This window comes from Scyliorhinus canicula, chromosome 2, assembly GCF_902713615.1.
Source record: "Scyliorhinus canicula chromosome 2, sScyCan1.1, whole genome shotgun sequence".
NCBI lineage: Eukaryota > Metazoa > Chordata > Chondrichthyes > Carcharhiniformes > Scyliorhinidae > Scyliorhinus > Scyliorhinus canicula.
This window is the reverse complement of record NC_052147.1, coordinates 73,840,293-73,854,831: the sequence shown is the minus strand read 5'-3', so window position 1 is coordinate 73,854,831 and position 14,539 is coordinate 73,840,293. Positions and strand designations below refer to the sequence as shown.

At 43.8% G+C, this 14,539-nt stretch overlaps 2 long non-coding RNA genes across 2 annotated transcripts in view; one reads left to right on the top strand and one right to left on the bottom strand.

The window, feature by feature from the left end:
• The first annotated feature begins 418 nt into the window (after positions 1-418).
• LOC119954962 overlaps positions 419-14,539 on the top strand; it is a 124,042-nt gene continuing 109,921 nt past the window's right edge. The window contains exons 1-2 of the long non-coding RNA XR_005458346.1: positions 419-2,720; positions 6,416-6,540. This is a non-coding gene — a long non-coding RNA (uncharacterized LOC119954962). The remainder of the gene's footprint in view (positions 2,721-6,415; positions 6,541-14,539) is intronic.
• The window catches only part of LOC119954970, a 128,993-nt gene continuing 117,711 nt past the window's right edge, over positions 3,258-14,539 (bottom strand). The window contains exon 3 of the long non-coding RNA XR_005458349.1: positions 3,258-3,612. This is a non-coding gene — a long non-coding RNA (uncharacterized LOC119954970). The remainder of the gene's footprint in view (positions 3,613-14,539) is intronic.

The window sequence follows — 14,539 nt, the reverse complement described above, 5'->3', positions numbered from 1 at the left end:
ACATCCTAGTAAACTGCTCCTGTACTCTCTCCAAAACATTCACATCCTTCTGATCGTGTGACAACCAGAATTGTACACAATATTCCAAATGAGGCCTAACCTAGGTCCTGTACAGCTGCAACATGACTTGCCAATTTTTATATTCAATGCCCCGACTGATGCAGGCCAGCATGCCGTATGCCTTCTTGACCACCTTATCCACATGCATTCAGTGATCAGTGGACATGTACGCCCAGATCTCTGCCTGTCAATACTTGCAAGAGTTCTACCATTTGTTGTGTAATTCCTACATGCATTACATCTTCCAAAAAGCATTACTTCACACTTGTCCGGATTAAACTCCATCTGCCATTTCTCCGCCCAAGATTCCAACCAGTTTATATCCTGCTGTATCCTCTGACAATCCTCTTCACTATCCCCAACTCCACCCATTTTTGTGTCATCTGCGAACTTATTAATCAGACCAGCTACATTTTCTTCCAAATCATTTATATACACTACAAACTTTAAGGACGAGGCAATAATGATGTTGAGAATCATCTGGAAAAGAGCCACACACTGGTGACATATGGAAGCAGATTACACAGACGAGAGGTCCATGATAACAAGATCTGTGATAAGTGAAGGGAGGGGTCATGGTATCAAACCTGATTGACGACAACATCAACTCATCATAAAAAGAAGGCATACATAATAGAAGATGTGAAATGGATGAAATTCTATTAGCATTTGTTCATCAAAATATATGTTGTGAACACCCATGCCACCATTGTGGTCTTAAATCTTTCCTGATCCTGCTGTTATGTCTTGGATATTACTCGACATCCACAGCGGAAGTGGAGGCAACCTGCTAACTGCTGCACACTGTTTTCCGTGATGACCTTGGTGGGTTGAGACCTGAATGCCTGTTTTGGGTGTCCTGCTGTAGGGTAGCTCCAATCTTCTGGGCCTGTGGAGTTTGTGGTGATGGGGTCACAGGAAGAGAGGATTTGGACCGGCTGGAGAGTCTCGGAGTCACCCGAGTGGATGGTGCTCAAAGGCCTCTGGCTGACTCCTTGAAGAGAAGGGGCAGCTGAAATGAGATCAATGTGCCTTGCAACAACACCCCCCCCCCCCCCCCACCCCTACAAGGCTACTGAAGGATGGAAGGATGCCACTTTGGGTTACAGCAGTAGAGTGTAGCTCCTGCAGGACTGATGTCCTGGATCAAGGTCTCCTTGGTGGGCTGGCAGTCCACGCTACCACCTCAGACTGATGGCAGACAGACTCTGTTGTAATCTGACGAATGAAGCTGATAGCCCTTCCTGATGTTCCCGTGCTTATCATTGCAACTCCAGCATCTGGTTTAGGACTGACTCAAATTCCTCAGTCATCTGAGTGGCAGTGACCTCGGCGGACCCTGCCTACAACTGTTGAGGACCAGATTGTGCGCTGTCCTCACCAGATTGTGACCCAGAGTCTGCTTTAGAATAAGGTGTGTGTCTGTGCAGGGGAGGATGTGGGTGAGTGTCGCGACAGCTCTTCAAAGGTGCTCAGGTTCCTCATCAGAGATGTCCTTGGGAATGGAGCTGAGGGCCTTTGAAAGAAAGTAAAGATAATTAGTACATGGAATCTGATTAAAAATACTCAACAGTGCACTCACAGTAGCATTGACTGAGGAATGAGCTGGTGCAGGTCATCATGTAGTTGTTTGCTGCCAACATCACTGTCACCGCAGGCACTCTCCATGTTCTCTCCAGTGAGCTCTATGGTGTGACCTTCAAAGGGAGTAAGGACCTCGAGTTCCGTTTCAGCACTCCACCCATAGTCTGGGACCTTTCCGATTTATTGTGTGCGAGCGTGTCCTGCATTTATAAATGGGTGAGAGTGTGTGAGCAAGGGCAGATGAAAAGAATGCCTGCCATGTGTGGGTGACGAGTGGAGCCATCCACAATGGATGAGGATGCGATCTTCAGAGGATAAGGTCAGATGGAGATGTGAGTGAGTGGTAATGTCCCTTGAAGTGGCACTGAGTGAGATCCCTCTGAATGTCTGATAGCCTTGTGGGTGCGTGAGTTGAGAATGATGGTTGACTCACGCTGGTGGCACGGGTGAGATCATTCATCCCCCTTTCTGCACTGGGTGCCTGATCTCTTGTGGGTAGCATTAGCGCTGACTGATTGCTGTCATCATCTCACAAGTTAGAGTGGTGAGGTTGATGGACCTCCTGCCGCCAGAATGGTGATAAAGGGCATTATGGTGGGGCTCCATTGCATCCAGTAGGCATTCAAGGGAGGGTCCTGAATTTGGGGCTGTGATCTTCTTGGCTTACAGGGCCATGTCTTCAGTGAAGTAGTACTGGGCTGCAAGCATTGAGAAGGCTGTGTGCTACTGCTGTTTAAATTTAAATATAGCATCAGGAGTGAGGAAGTGGTGAGGTCATGGCGCGGTGGGTGAATCTGATGCCCCCCCCCTTGTGAACCGTCGCATTTCCTGTGTGTGCATAATTAATCGGTGGGAAGCAGAGAAACGCTGCGAAAACTCGGCATTGTGGCGAGTTGAATATATGCCATTTTTCGCATCCACTCCTGCACCTAGTGCAATGGGGGAGGAAGGGGAAATAATCCTGCCCAAGGACAATTTTTTTTAAGGCAGCATAAAATATTGTGGCAGCTTGATTTGCATTGAGCAAAACGTGCACTCAATTCCTCAATCTTTTATGCCGTTTTGACCGATTTCTGGTGAGTAGCAGAAACTCTATCCCATGATCTGTGTGAATATTGCATAATTCAAAAGCAGCATTCTATGTTAAGAATTTTTAATTCTTGCAGATAGATTATTATGTGAGAAAATGTACATTACAGCTGAAATCCTGTCCATTCCTGCTGTTTAATCACTCGCATCTGTTCCATTTTTGTGACTGTCTAATTGATTTCTGGAGTATCATCCGTTGTAGATATTATCCATTGCTGCCTGCATAGCATTTACACTAACTATTCAGCTAATTCCATCAAGGCCAAATACAAGGGGGTGCAAGAGGGTGATGTGGAACATCTTACTGCTGCAAAAGTAGCAGTAAATCTCATTGGATAATGGGGGGCAATAAAAAAGGTCAATGTAATGACAGTCCTAATGGAGTAAATGATTATTACTTTAAATAATTCAATACAAATTTGAAATTGTGGGGACTGTAGTTGTCTTTTTTTCACCTTTACCAAAATTAATCTTATTCCCTTTATAATTACCAACATAATTTTACATACTCTAGTTTCTCGAAATACATCAGTCCAGTTATGCTTGTGGAAGGATAGGTTCAAATGTAAATGCTGACAAATATGCAGAATTTGTAAAAAAATCCTTATGGGAAAAGATGCATTACAAATGTACTTAAACATATTTATCCACACTGATTTATTTGACAGTTGCTCTTGGTTTAGCACTTATCCAGCACGTGTTTCTGCAGCCTCAAAATATTTTGTTAGAGAATAAAATGAAACCTCTAATGTTGATAATTCATTTTAGTGATTAGAATGTTGATGCGCACCATTTATGGCTCGCTGAATATGGTTCTGGTGTTTTTCTATTCCTCAGATCAGCCGTGCAGGTTTTTCCCAGCTTGGTGAAAACTTGGCCCTATAGGATAGGATAAACTTCGGTCATCTAGTGGAAAGAGTAGGAGGAATATTTGCAAATCAAAGGCTAAATAATTAGGGACGATGTCTGACAGTTCACTGACATTCAAGTAAATGCCATGGTTTTGGTCCACCATTTCCATTGAACATTAAGATCTACTGTAAAGGACACATTTGCTGCCCGGAGTGCCCAGAGTTCATCAACTGTATTTAAATCAAACCCAAATCTCAAATGGTTTGGGGCTCAGGTTACATAGGAACATAGGAATTAGGAGCAGAAGTAGGCAATTTAGCCCCTCGAGCCTGCTCCGCCATTCAATCAGATGACTGATCTCTTCCTGGTCTCAAAGCTACCTCCCTACCTGTGCCCCATATCCCTTCAATCCGGTTTTTATCAGAAATATATTGATCTCCCGTTTGAAACCAGAGATTCGGACTCTACCACAATATGGGGCAGCGAATTCCACAAATTTACCACCCTCTGCGAAAAGTAATGCCTCCTCATTTCAGTTTTAAATCTACCACCTCTCACCCTATATCTGTGACATCTCATTCTAGATTGCCCCACAAGGGGGAACAAGATCCTATTAATAACTCTCAATTGAGGTTCCAAAATGTTTACAAATTATAGATGAATACAACAACTTTTGTATAGGCCAAAGTAATCACAGTACAGGTCTTCCCTAGTGAAAGTAGGTGCTTCAGAAACATTTAAGACCCAGACAAAATGTGAATGGTAACCATGTATGATTTGACATTGTGTTCCTTGAATAGTTTGTTTAACCTGAAAGGTATAACATTAAAGTTTTATTGTACAGTACACCACAGTTAGAATAGGGGCTAGTTTCGCACACTGGACTAAATCGCTGGCTTTTAAAGCAGACCAAGGCAGGCCAGCAGCACGGTTCAATTCCCGTAACAGCCTCCCCGGACAGGCGACGGAAAGTGGCAACTAGGGGCTTTTCACAGTAACTTCATTGAAGCCTACTCGCGACAATAAGCGATTTTCATTTTCAATATATCCAGGTCAGTGAAGGGATTTAGGAAACAAATAAAGAATGTTTAAAAAGTAAGCATGACCGTTGTAGATAGACCAGGTGGTACGGTAGCACAATGGTCAGCACTGTTGCTTCACAGCTCCAGAATACCAGGTTCGTTTTCCGGCTTGGATCACTTTCTGCGTGGAGTCTGCACGTTCTCCCCTTGACTGCGCAGGTTTCCTCCCACAGTCCAGAGATGTGCAGGTTAGGTGGATTGGCCATCCTAAATTGCCCTTAGTGTCCAAAAAGCTTAGATGGGGTTACTGGGTTACAGGGATAGGTTGGAGGTGTGGGCTTAAGTAGGGAGCTCTTTCCAAGGGCCGGTGCAGACTTGGTGGGCTGAATGGTCTCCTTCTCCACTGTAAATTCTATGATTCTAGGAAAATTCTAAAAAAATACCAGCCATGGCTCAGATGATGGACTTCCCACCTTTAAAGCTTGTGGGTGAAGTCTGCAGAGACTTGAGTACAGACTCTGGACAGACACTTTAGTTTAGTGCTGCGCTGTTGATAGTACTCTATTACTTTAAATAAAAATGGAGATTGAGGCATATATTTAATGGTGGCAGCAGTCCAAAGATCAACAGGGTAGGTGGCTTGGCAGTGCCAAATTGCCCCGTAGTGTCCTATGATGTGAAGATTACCTGGGGTTACAGGGATGGGAAGTGGGCTTAGGTAGGGTGCCCTTTTTGAGGGTCAGTGCAGACTCAATGGGCTGAATGGCCTCCTGCACTGTAGGGGTTCTATGGTACTGGTAAAATAGCTTTGGATAATTAACATAACAGATCAACCCTTATTGTGAGCTCACCCTTGAGAATTGACTGGAGACAAAATAGATAGACAATCTTGGGGAAAACTAAAGAAGAATATTAATAAATCGAATTCACTAGAATAAAATAAATATAAAAGATCTCCTCTGTATATAAAATAAATATACAGAGGTACTCCGGAGCGAGAAAATGTGATCATCTTTGATCTTCACAGAGATCACTAAAATAATTTGCACACAAGAGGAGTACAAAATGCAGCTGCACACAGCAGTATTATGGGCCAGACTTTCCCCAGAAATATTTCTGTGATGAGGATCAGCAGAAATTCTGGAGCCGTCAGTAGCAGCAGCAGTAGCAGCTGCCTCTGCGGGTATTGATTTGAGAACCAATGGAGGCAAACATCAACTTCAGCTTTCTCAAATTAAATAAGAAACAGAATAAAATCTGGCTGAATTTAGTTTGATTTCTCAGTCCTTGGGAGAAATTCACCAACTATGAAAGATTAAGCTTTTTGTTAACTAAAATCTGAAGTAACTGTTTGAAAGTTGTGTGTAAAATGGAAAGGGTAATGCAGAATACACGACTACAAAGGTCGAACACAGCACATTCAATAAAACTCACCAACTTTTATTTACATATTTAAAACATTATACTGGGTGATGTGCACTTACTGTGTGTAAGTTTAGGATAATTGTTAAATGACCTGCCCCAGCTCTTACATAATTTCCATGTGCATGGGAGCCCAATAAACTGATCAACTTTCTTCACAATGCATTGCACATCATGGCTAAGCAAAATAAATAATGAGCAATGTATGGTGGCAGTGACAAAATGAGTGAATGTTTGAGGTTAAACTTGATCACGTAGAAAGGGAGTAATTGCTGACCATCCACACAACGTGATAATTTGCAACAATGAGTACGATGGTAAAACTTGCTAAGTGTCTCCAAGGTTATTACAGCCTGCTGTGTCCTACACAACTTTACCTTCCCTAGGAGTGCAGATATGAAGTAAGCAGAGGAAGGAGGGAAGAAGGAACAAGAAGAAGACAAGTCCAATCATGAGGCACAAGTCTTCCCTACTCGGAGGACAGTTCAGTCAGCAAGAGAGATCAGGCAAGGTATTTAAGGCAACCTTTTGTCAGGATACTGGACCAGACCCAATTTGTGTTAGGATGCCGGATGAGAAACCCCAAACAATTTGCAATTTGTAAAACTGAGGGGAAAGGATAATTCACTGCAAGAGTGGTGGCACAGTGGTTAGCATTGCTGCCTCACCGCACCAGGGATCTAGGTTCAATTCCGACCTTGGATGACTGTGTGGAGTTTGTATATTCTTCCCATGTCTGCGTGGGTTTCTTCCGGGTGCTCCAGTTTCCTTCCCCAATCCAAAGATGTGCAGGTTTGTTTGATTGGCTATATTAACGTGCCCCTAGGTGGGGTTATGGGGATAGGGTGGGGGATTGGTCCTAGGTAGGGTGCTCTTTCAGTGGGTCGGTGCAGACTCGATGGGCTGAGTGGTCTCCTGCACTGTAGGGATTCTATGATTCTATGAAACAAACTTTATTTTAACATTGTATTAACCACATTACTATCACAGAAATAGCTCTACAATTAATAGTTAAACAGTTATTAAAATAAAAGGAATAACATTAACTGAGGCCCTACAATACAGCTCAGGAACAGGCCCTTCGGCCCTCCAAGCCTGTACCAGTCATGATACCAACATTTGCCAAAATCCTTCAGCACTTCCTTGTACCGTATCCCTCTATACCCATCCTGTCCATATGCTTGTCAAGATGCCTTTTGAATGCCGCTAAATGCATCTTCCACAACTTCCCTTAGCAATGCGTTCCAGGCGCTCACCACCCTCTACGTAAAAAACTTGCCTTGCACATCTCCTCTAAACTTTGTCCCAGAGACCTTAAACCTATGCCCCCTGGTGACTGACCCGCCACTCTGGGAAAGAGTGCCTGCCCATCAACTCTGTCCATGCCCCTCATAATCTTGTGGACCTCTATCAGTTCACCCCTCAACTTCCATCTTTTTCATGAAAACAGTCCGAGTCTATCCAGCCTCTGCACATAGTTAACACCCTCCAGACCAGACAACATCCTGGTAAACCTCCCCGGCTCCCTCTCCAAAGCCGCCACAAACTTCTGGTAGTGTGACAACCAGAATTGTGCACAATATTCCAAGTGCAGCCTTACCAAGGTTCTATACAACTGTAGCATGACTTACCAGTTTTTATACTCGATGCCCCGGCCAATGAAGGCAAGCATGCCGTATGCTTTCTTGACTACCTTGTCCACTTTATTAGAACAGTACAGCACAGAACAGGCCCTTCGGCCCTCGATGTTGTGCCGAGCAATGATCACCCTACTCAAGCCCACGTATACCTATCCCAGTAACCCAACAACCCCCATTAACCTTATTTTTTAGGACACTAAGGGCAATTTAGCCTGGCCAATCCACCTAACCTGCACATCTTTGGACTGTGGGAGGAAACCGTAGCACCCGGAGGAAACCCACGCACACACGGGGAGGATGTGCAGACTCCGCACAGACAGTGACCCAGCCGGGAATCGAACCTGGGACCCTGGAGCTGTGAAGCATTTATGCTAACCACCATGCTACCGTGCTGCCCTTGTGTTGCCACCTTCAAAGATCTGTGGACATCCACACCCAGATCTCTCTGACTGCCTATATTCCTAAGGGTTTTGCCATTTACGATATATTTCCCCTCTATGTTAGACCTACAAAAATGCATTACTTCTCGTTTGTCCAGGTTGAACTCCATTTGCCATTTTTCTGCCCAAGTCTCCAACCTATCTATGTCGTGCTCTATTTTCTGACAATCCTTAACACTACCTGCCACTCCACCAACCTTGGTGTCATCCGCGAACTTACTAATCAGACTGGATATATTTTCCTCCAAATCGTTTATGAACATTACAAACAGAGGCCCAAGCACAGATCCCTGTGGAACACCACTAGTCACAACCTTCCATTTAGAAAAACACACTTCTACTGCTACCCTTTGACTTCTGTGACCGAGCCAGTTCTGTAGCCATCTTACCACCTCACTTCTGATCCCGTGTGACTTCACGTTTTGTACCAGTCTGCCATGAGGCACCCTGTCAAAGGCTTTACTGAAGCCCATGTAAACAACATCACCACCCTCCCGTCATCAATCATCTTTGTCATCTCCTCAGAAAACTCAATCGGGTTAGTGAAGCACGACCTCCCCTTCGCGAAACCATGCTGTCTATTGCTCGAGTCCATTTGTTTCCAAATTGGTACAAATCCTGTCCCTGAGAATTCTCTCCAATAATTTACCCAATACCGAGGTCCTTAAGTTGCCTTTAATTGGCTACTTGAGTACTCTCTAGGTGGAAAAGCTGTCTGCCATTTTCCCCACTGCTGATAAAATTGCACGGCATCAGGAAGGGAATGGGCACTCCACCCCCACCTTCCCTCCCAATTCACCAGTGCCCCGCCTCCCAACTTGTTCCCAAGGGCCACAGTAAATTACATCTTGTAGGTGCATCATTGTCTCTAAAGGTGTTAACCAACTTTTATTTTGTGTGAGAATTTCACTCGTGTAATAGAAATGTGTTTTAATTTGTGTTGCTAAAGCAATACTAATTTCGAAGTGCAATGCTTAGTGCCAGAAAAACCTATTAAATAAAAGGCTTGCTCAGCAATTATCTTTGTTTACCAGTACTTCAGCTGCTGTTGCTACCTTAACAGTTTAGTATTTGCATTTGTTACAGAGTTGTTCAGATTTCATGCTCATTTCACAAATAGGGAATCAACCTAACCAGTCATTTTTTTTTTGTTTTGTGTTCCGGAGGTTCAAGAGAAAACCACTAGTAGACTGTCAAGTACAAATAACGAGCACGCGACACAATGAAGTAATTTCTTCCTTTTTTTTTACTGTTAATCAGTTTAGACCTCTTTCTCCGTTTCTCCAACTGCAATTCCATGCATGTAGCTTCTGTAGTATTGTGGTGTTTGGACTGTAAGGGTTAATGTGGGACTAGGGAAACAGTTCTGTTCACGATTGAATATAGAGCATCATATGAGATTATTAGAGTGGAGGAGTGAGTCTGGTAGGAGTTGGTATGAAGATAGCAGCTGGTCATGACAATTTACTATATGTAATAATGTGTTATTATAAATAGTTATTGTTTAACCATAAAAACAGTTGGACCTCTCCTCGAGACAACATTCTACCTTCCAACATGGTGACAGCAGGTGAAAGAACCCTAATACCCCTAAGAATGAAGAAGTAAAAGCTAAACTGGGAGAAGTGCACCCAAGTTGACAACCTCTAATACACAGCTGGAAATAACATAAGAAATTGAATTATAGGCTGGGAGGCCAAAGAGCAGAAGAAAAACCCGCTGTGCAGCGTAGAGGACTCCGCCAGAACACAAAGATCCGTTGTGAGACTGGATCAAAAGCAAAGTTAAAGGACCCAGCCAGATCATAAAAGGGTGAGGAAACTCGAAGGTCAAAATACGATTTTCGATTCAGCACAGTAATCAGACAGCACTGGCAGACCATTTGTGTTGCCGAATACAGCTTCAAGAACCCTACAGCCCCGATCCAGAGTAGGTGCCTTAACACATAGCAACAACGCATAAAGGAAAGAAAAAAATTCAAGAGAAATCAAAAGGAAAAAATGGGCTTCAATGTGATACTCAAAGCTGAGGAAACCAACTGGCTGGCCAAAATGATTTGTACAAAAGATTTTCCGTAGTATCACTGAAGTTTAAAATGGCTCTGTAATCCTGATGGGAGCCAACTAAATCCCGTCAAGCTTGGGAAGGGAAAGATAACGACTGCAGTTCCAGTTATATGAAGCTGTATTCCCTTTTCGGAAAACAGCCATGGATGGCAAATCAATGTTGCCAGTCCAGGCACATAATTGGGCGTTATAGAGAAGAAGACTTTTAAGATATATTATAGCATCAGGTTTGAATAAGAAAACAGAGGCCGAACAAGGGAATGCACTGTTATGTTCAGTAGGTCCAATAGCCGATGATATAATTATAGACCTGTGAGCCTTACTTCGGTTGTGGGTAAAATGTTGGAAAAGGTTAAAAGAGATAGGGTTTATAATCATCTTGAAAAGAACAAGTTGATTAGCGATACTCAACACGGTTTTGTGAAGGGTAGGTCATGCCTCACAAACCTTATTGAGTTTTTTGAGAAGGTGACCAAACAGGTGGATGAGGGTAAAGCGGTTGATGTGGTGTATATGGATTTCAGTAAGGCGTTTGATAAGGTTCCCCACGGTAGGCTATTGCAGAAAATAAGGAAGTATGGAATTGAAGGTGATTTAGCGGTTTGGATCAGTAATTGGCTAGCTGAAAGAAGACAGAGGGTGGTGGTTGATGGCAAATGTTCATCCTGGAGTTCAGTTACTAGTGGTGTACCGCAAGGATCTGTTTTGGGGCCACCGCTGTTTGTCATTTTTATAAATGACCTGGAAGAAGGTGTAGAAGGATGGGTTAGTACATTTGCAGATGACACGAAGGTCGGTGGAGTTGTGGATAGTGCTGAAGGATGTTATAGGATACAGAGGGACATAGATAAGCTGCAGAGCTGGGCTGAGAGGTGGCAGATGGAGTTTAATGCGGAAAAGTGTGAGGTGGTTCACTTTGGAAGGAGTAACAGGAATGCAGAGTACTGGGCTAATGGCAAGATTCTTGGTAGTGTAGATGAACAGAGAGATCTCGGCATCCAGGTACATAAATCCCTGAAAGTTGCCACCCAGGTTAATAGGGCTGTTAAGAAGGCATATGGTGTGTTAGCCTTTATAAGCAGGGGGATTGAGTTTCGGAACCACAAGGTCATGCTGCAGCTGTACATAACTCTGGTGCGGCCGCACCTGGAGTACTGCGTGCAGTTCTGGTCACCACATTATAGGAAGGATGTGGAAGCTTTGGAAAGGGTTCAGAGGAGATTTACTAGGATGTTGCCTGGTATGGAGGGAAGGTCTTACGAGGAAAGGCTCAGGGAATTGAGTTTCTTTTCGTTAGAGAGGAGAAGGCTGAGAGGTGACTTAATAGAGACATATAAGATAGTCAGAGGGTTAGATAGGGTGGACAGTGAGAGTCTTTTTCCTCGGATGGTGATGACCAACACGAGGGGACATAGCTTTAAATTGAGGGGTGATAGATATAGGACAGATGTCAGAGGCAGTTTCTTTACTCAGAGAGTAGTAGGGGTGTGGAACGCCCTGCCTGCAACAGTAGTAGACTCGCCAACTTTAAGGGCATTTAAGTGGTCACTGGATAGACATATGGATGAAAATGGAATAGTGTAGGTCAGATAGGCTTCAGATGGTTTCACAGGTCGGCGCAACATCGAGGGCCGAAGGGCCCGTACTGCGCTGTAGTGTTCTATGTTCTATGTTCTATAATTGCCAGACAAGGAATAAATGAATCTTCCAATAACTTTGAAGACGTCATGAAGTCCTTTGACACCTGATTTAACCGGAGGCTGATTTAGCTCGGTTGGCTGGACAGCTGGTTCGTGATGTAGAGTGGGCTCAATTCCCATACCGGCTGAGGTCATTCATGAAAGCCCTGCCTTCTTACCCTTGCCCCTCACCTGAGGTATGGTGATCCTCAGGTTAAATCACCACCAGTCAGCACTCCCCCTCAAAGGGGAAAGCAGCCTGTGGACATCTGGGACTATGGTAACTTAACTTACTTTAACCTAAGAAACAATAAGATTTTGGAGCGAGCAAATTTTTAGAGTGTCCAAAGGGGAACCCATAGAGTCTTCCATAAATGGGCTTTATTGATTGGCTGAAGACAGTGACAATGTTGACTTTAAGTAATAGAGCTCATGTGACACCAAACGGTAGGGAGTATGGCCGATTATATGGATGTGCTCCAATCTAAAGAAGATCTGACTTTTGAAAACGTTATCCAAATTGTTAAACAATTAAAGTCCCCAGCAAAACCAATTAATTTTGTGTGGTGAAGTCGAACCATAGGACAGAGCAACACCAAAAGTCCTGCTTCTAAAGCAATGAAAGGACTAGGGGATTCCAGGCAACGAAAGTAATAGTCAAGCAATAGAAAGATGATGACAGACCACGTTAGTGCTCTGTCACCAAATAACCTCACAGACGCAAGCAAAGTCCAGCAATTACCGTGAATCCCTTTTCACTACAACCACCTAGGACAATTTGGAAAGATGTGCAAGTCCAAAACCTCGAGACATGTGGAGGATCTCAAACAAGTCCATGAGATAGGTGAGTCTATCTTTCGTAAAATGAATGATCCCGGATTCACATTTTGGAATGCTGACTTATGTGTAAATGGTCACCTCACAAATTTCAAATTAGACACATGAGTCTGTCAGATCAGGAACTGTGATGAAAAGACCGCTGGCAACGGATTACAGACACACCACCGTTTGATCCCCAAAGAATCCAACTACAGGGCATAGTTGTGATTCGAGAGCAGCTCTGGTATGTAAATGAGCAAATAATCGAAATGCTGTATGCCATCCACCATCATCCTTTTTCTCTCCTGAGCAGAGATGCCTGTGTTTCCCTCAACCTGGAGACTCCCGAGAGATCCACCATTGCCAATGATCTTCACCAGGACTTCAGTTCAGAATTGACCTCGCTCTTTGCAGACAGCAAAAAATACTCTTCTTCGGTCAAACCTCCAGATGAGCACCAATCTACGTAAAACGGAAGATATCATATGGACCACAAGAGATGAGCAACACGGTGGTGCAGTGGTTAGCACTGTCTCATGGCGAGAGGTCCCAGGTTCGATCCCGGTCCACTGTCCGTGTGGAGTTTGCACATTCTCCCCGTTTTTGCGTGGATTTTGCCCCCATAACCCAAAGATGTGCAGGGTAGGTGGATTGGCCATGCTAAATTGCCTCTTAATTGGAAAAAATGAATTGGGCATTCTAAATTTATTTTTAAAAAATAAGACCATAAGAGATAGGAGCAGAATTAGGCCATTTGGCTCATCGGGTCTGCTATGCCATTCAAGTATGGCTGATACGTTGCTCATCCCCATTCTCCTCCCTTCTCCCCATAACTCCTAGTCCCCTTATTAATTAACAACCTATCTATATTTGTCTTAAATACACTCAGTGACTGGTCTTCACAGCCTTCAGCGGCGATGAGTTCCACAGATTCATCGCCCTCTGGCTGAAGAAATTCCTCCTCATCTTTGTTTTAAAGGATCATCCCTTCAGTCGGAGGCTGTGCCCTTGGGTTCTCTGCAGGGAAGACGGAGCAGCATCAGAAGGTTGAGCCTGAACTTCAGGTAGTCAAACAATTGCTGTCACAATCAAGAAAACTACAACAAAGCTAGAACTTCAAGCTCACACGCACAACATAAAGACATTCCTTGAGCAGAAGAGAAGCAACCACCAACTCACCAAGACAAAACTCAGGGAGGAACAGTGCATATGAAGAAACAGAGCGCAGCTTTAAAAGCCAAACTGCAGGCTGAGTTCAGGAAGGTGGAACATACAAACATAAGGGACATAAACCTCCAACTTTCACAAAGAGCATGGTGGACCCCAGCGAAAAAGAAAACCCAAGTCCACTCTATGAATGAATAGAGAAAACATTCCCTCTGGAGGGTAAGTATAAGTCCATGGCATCTGACCAAGGAAGACATATTGTCAACAAGTAAAAATACAACACAAAGGAGCATGAGAATCAAACCAGATGTTGAGTTCAACAGCAAGTAACTTCAACTGCAGACCAAGAAAGTCAGCCCAAAGCAGTTGAGACCATCACTCCTCTGAACTTGAAAAGAATGAGATCTGGGAGAGCCATAAAGCCTCCAAACGGTCTGAATTTGTACAATTTGAGACTTGGGGAGTGGAGGGATAGCATGTAACTATTAACGTAATCAGGTTGGGTAAAGATTTTGGGGAAAATTTAGTATTAGTGTTTTCCAGACTGTAAAGTTTTTGAAGTTGGACTGGAGTAACAACACTGACCACATTATAATGCAAAGAGTCACATGGAAATAGGGAATAGTGGAGAGTATTTCAGAGTCTGGCAGGAGTCAGCATGAAGATAGCACCTAGTCAGAATTGTCTCCTATGTGTTAT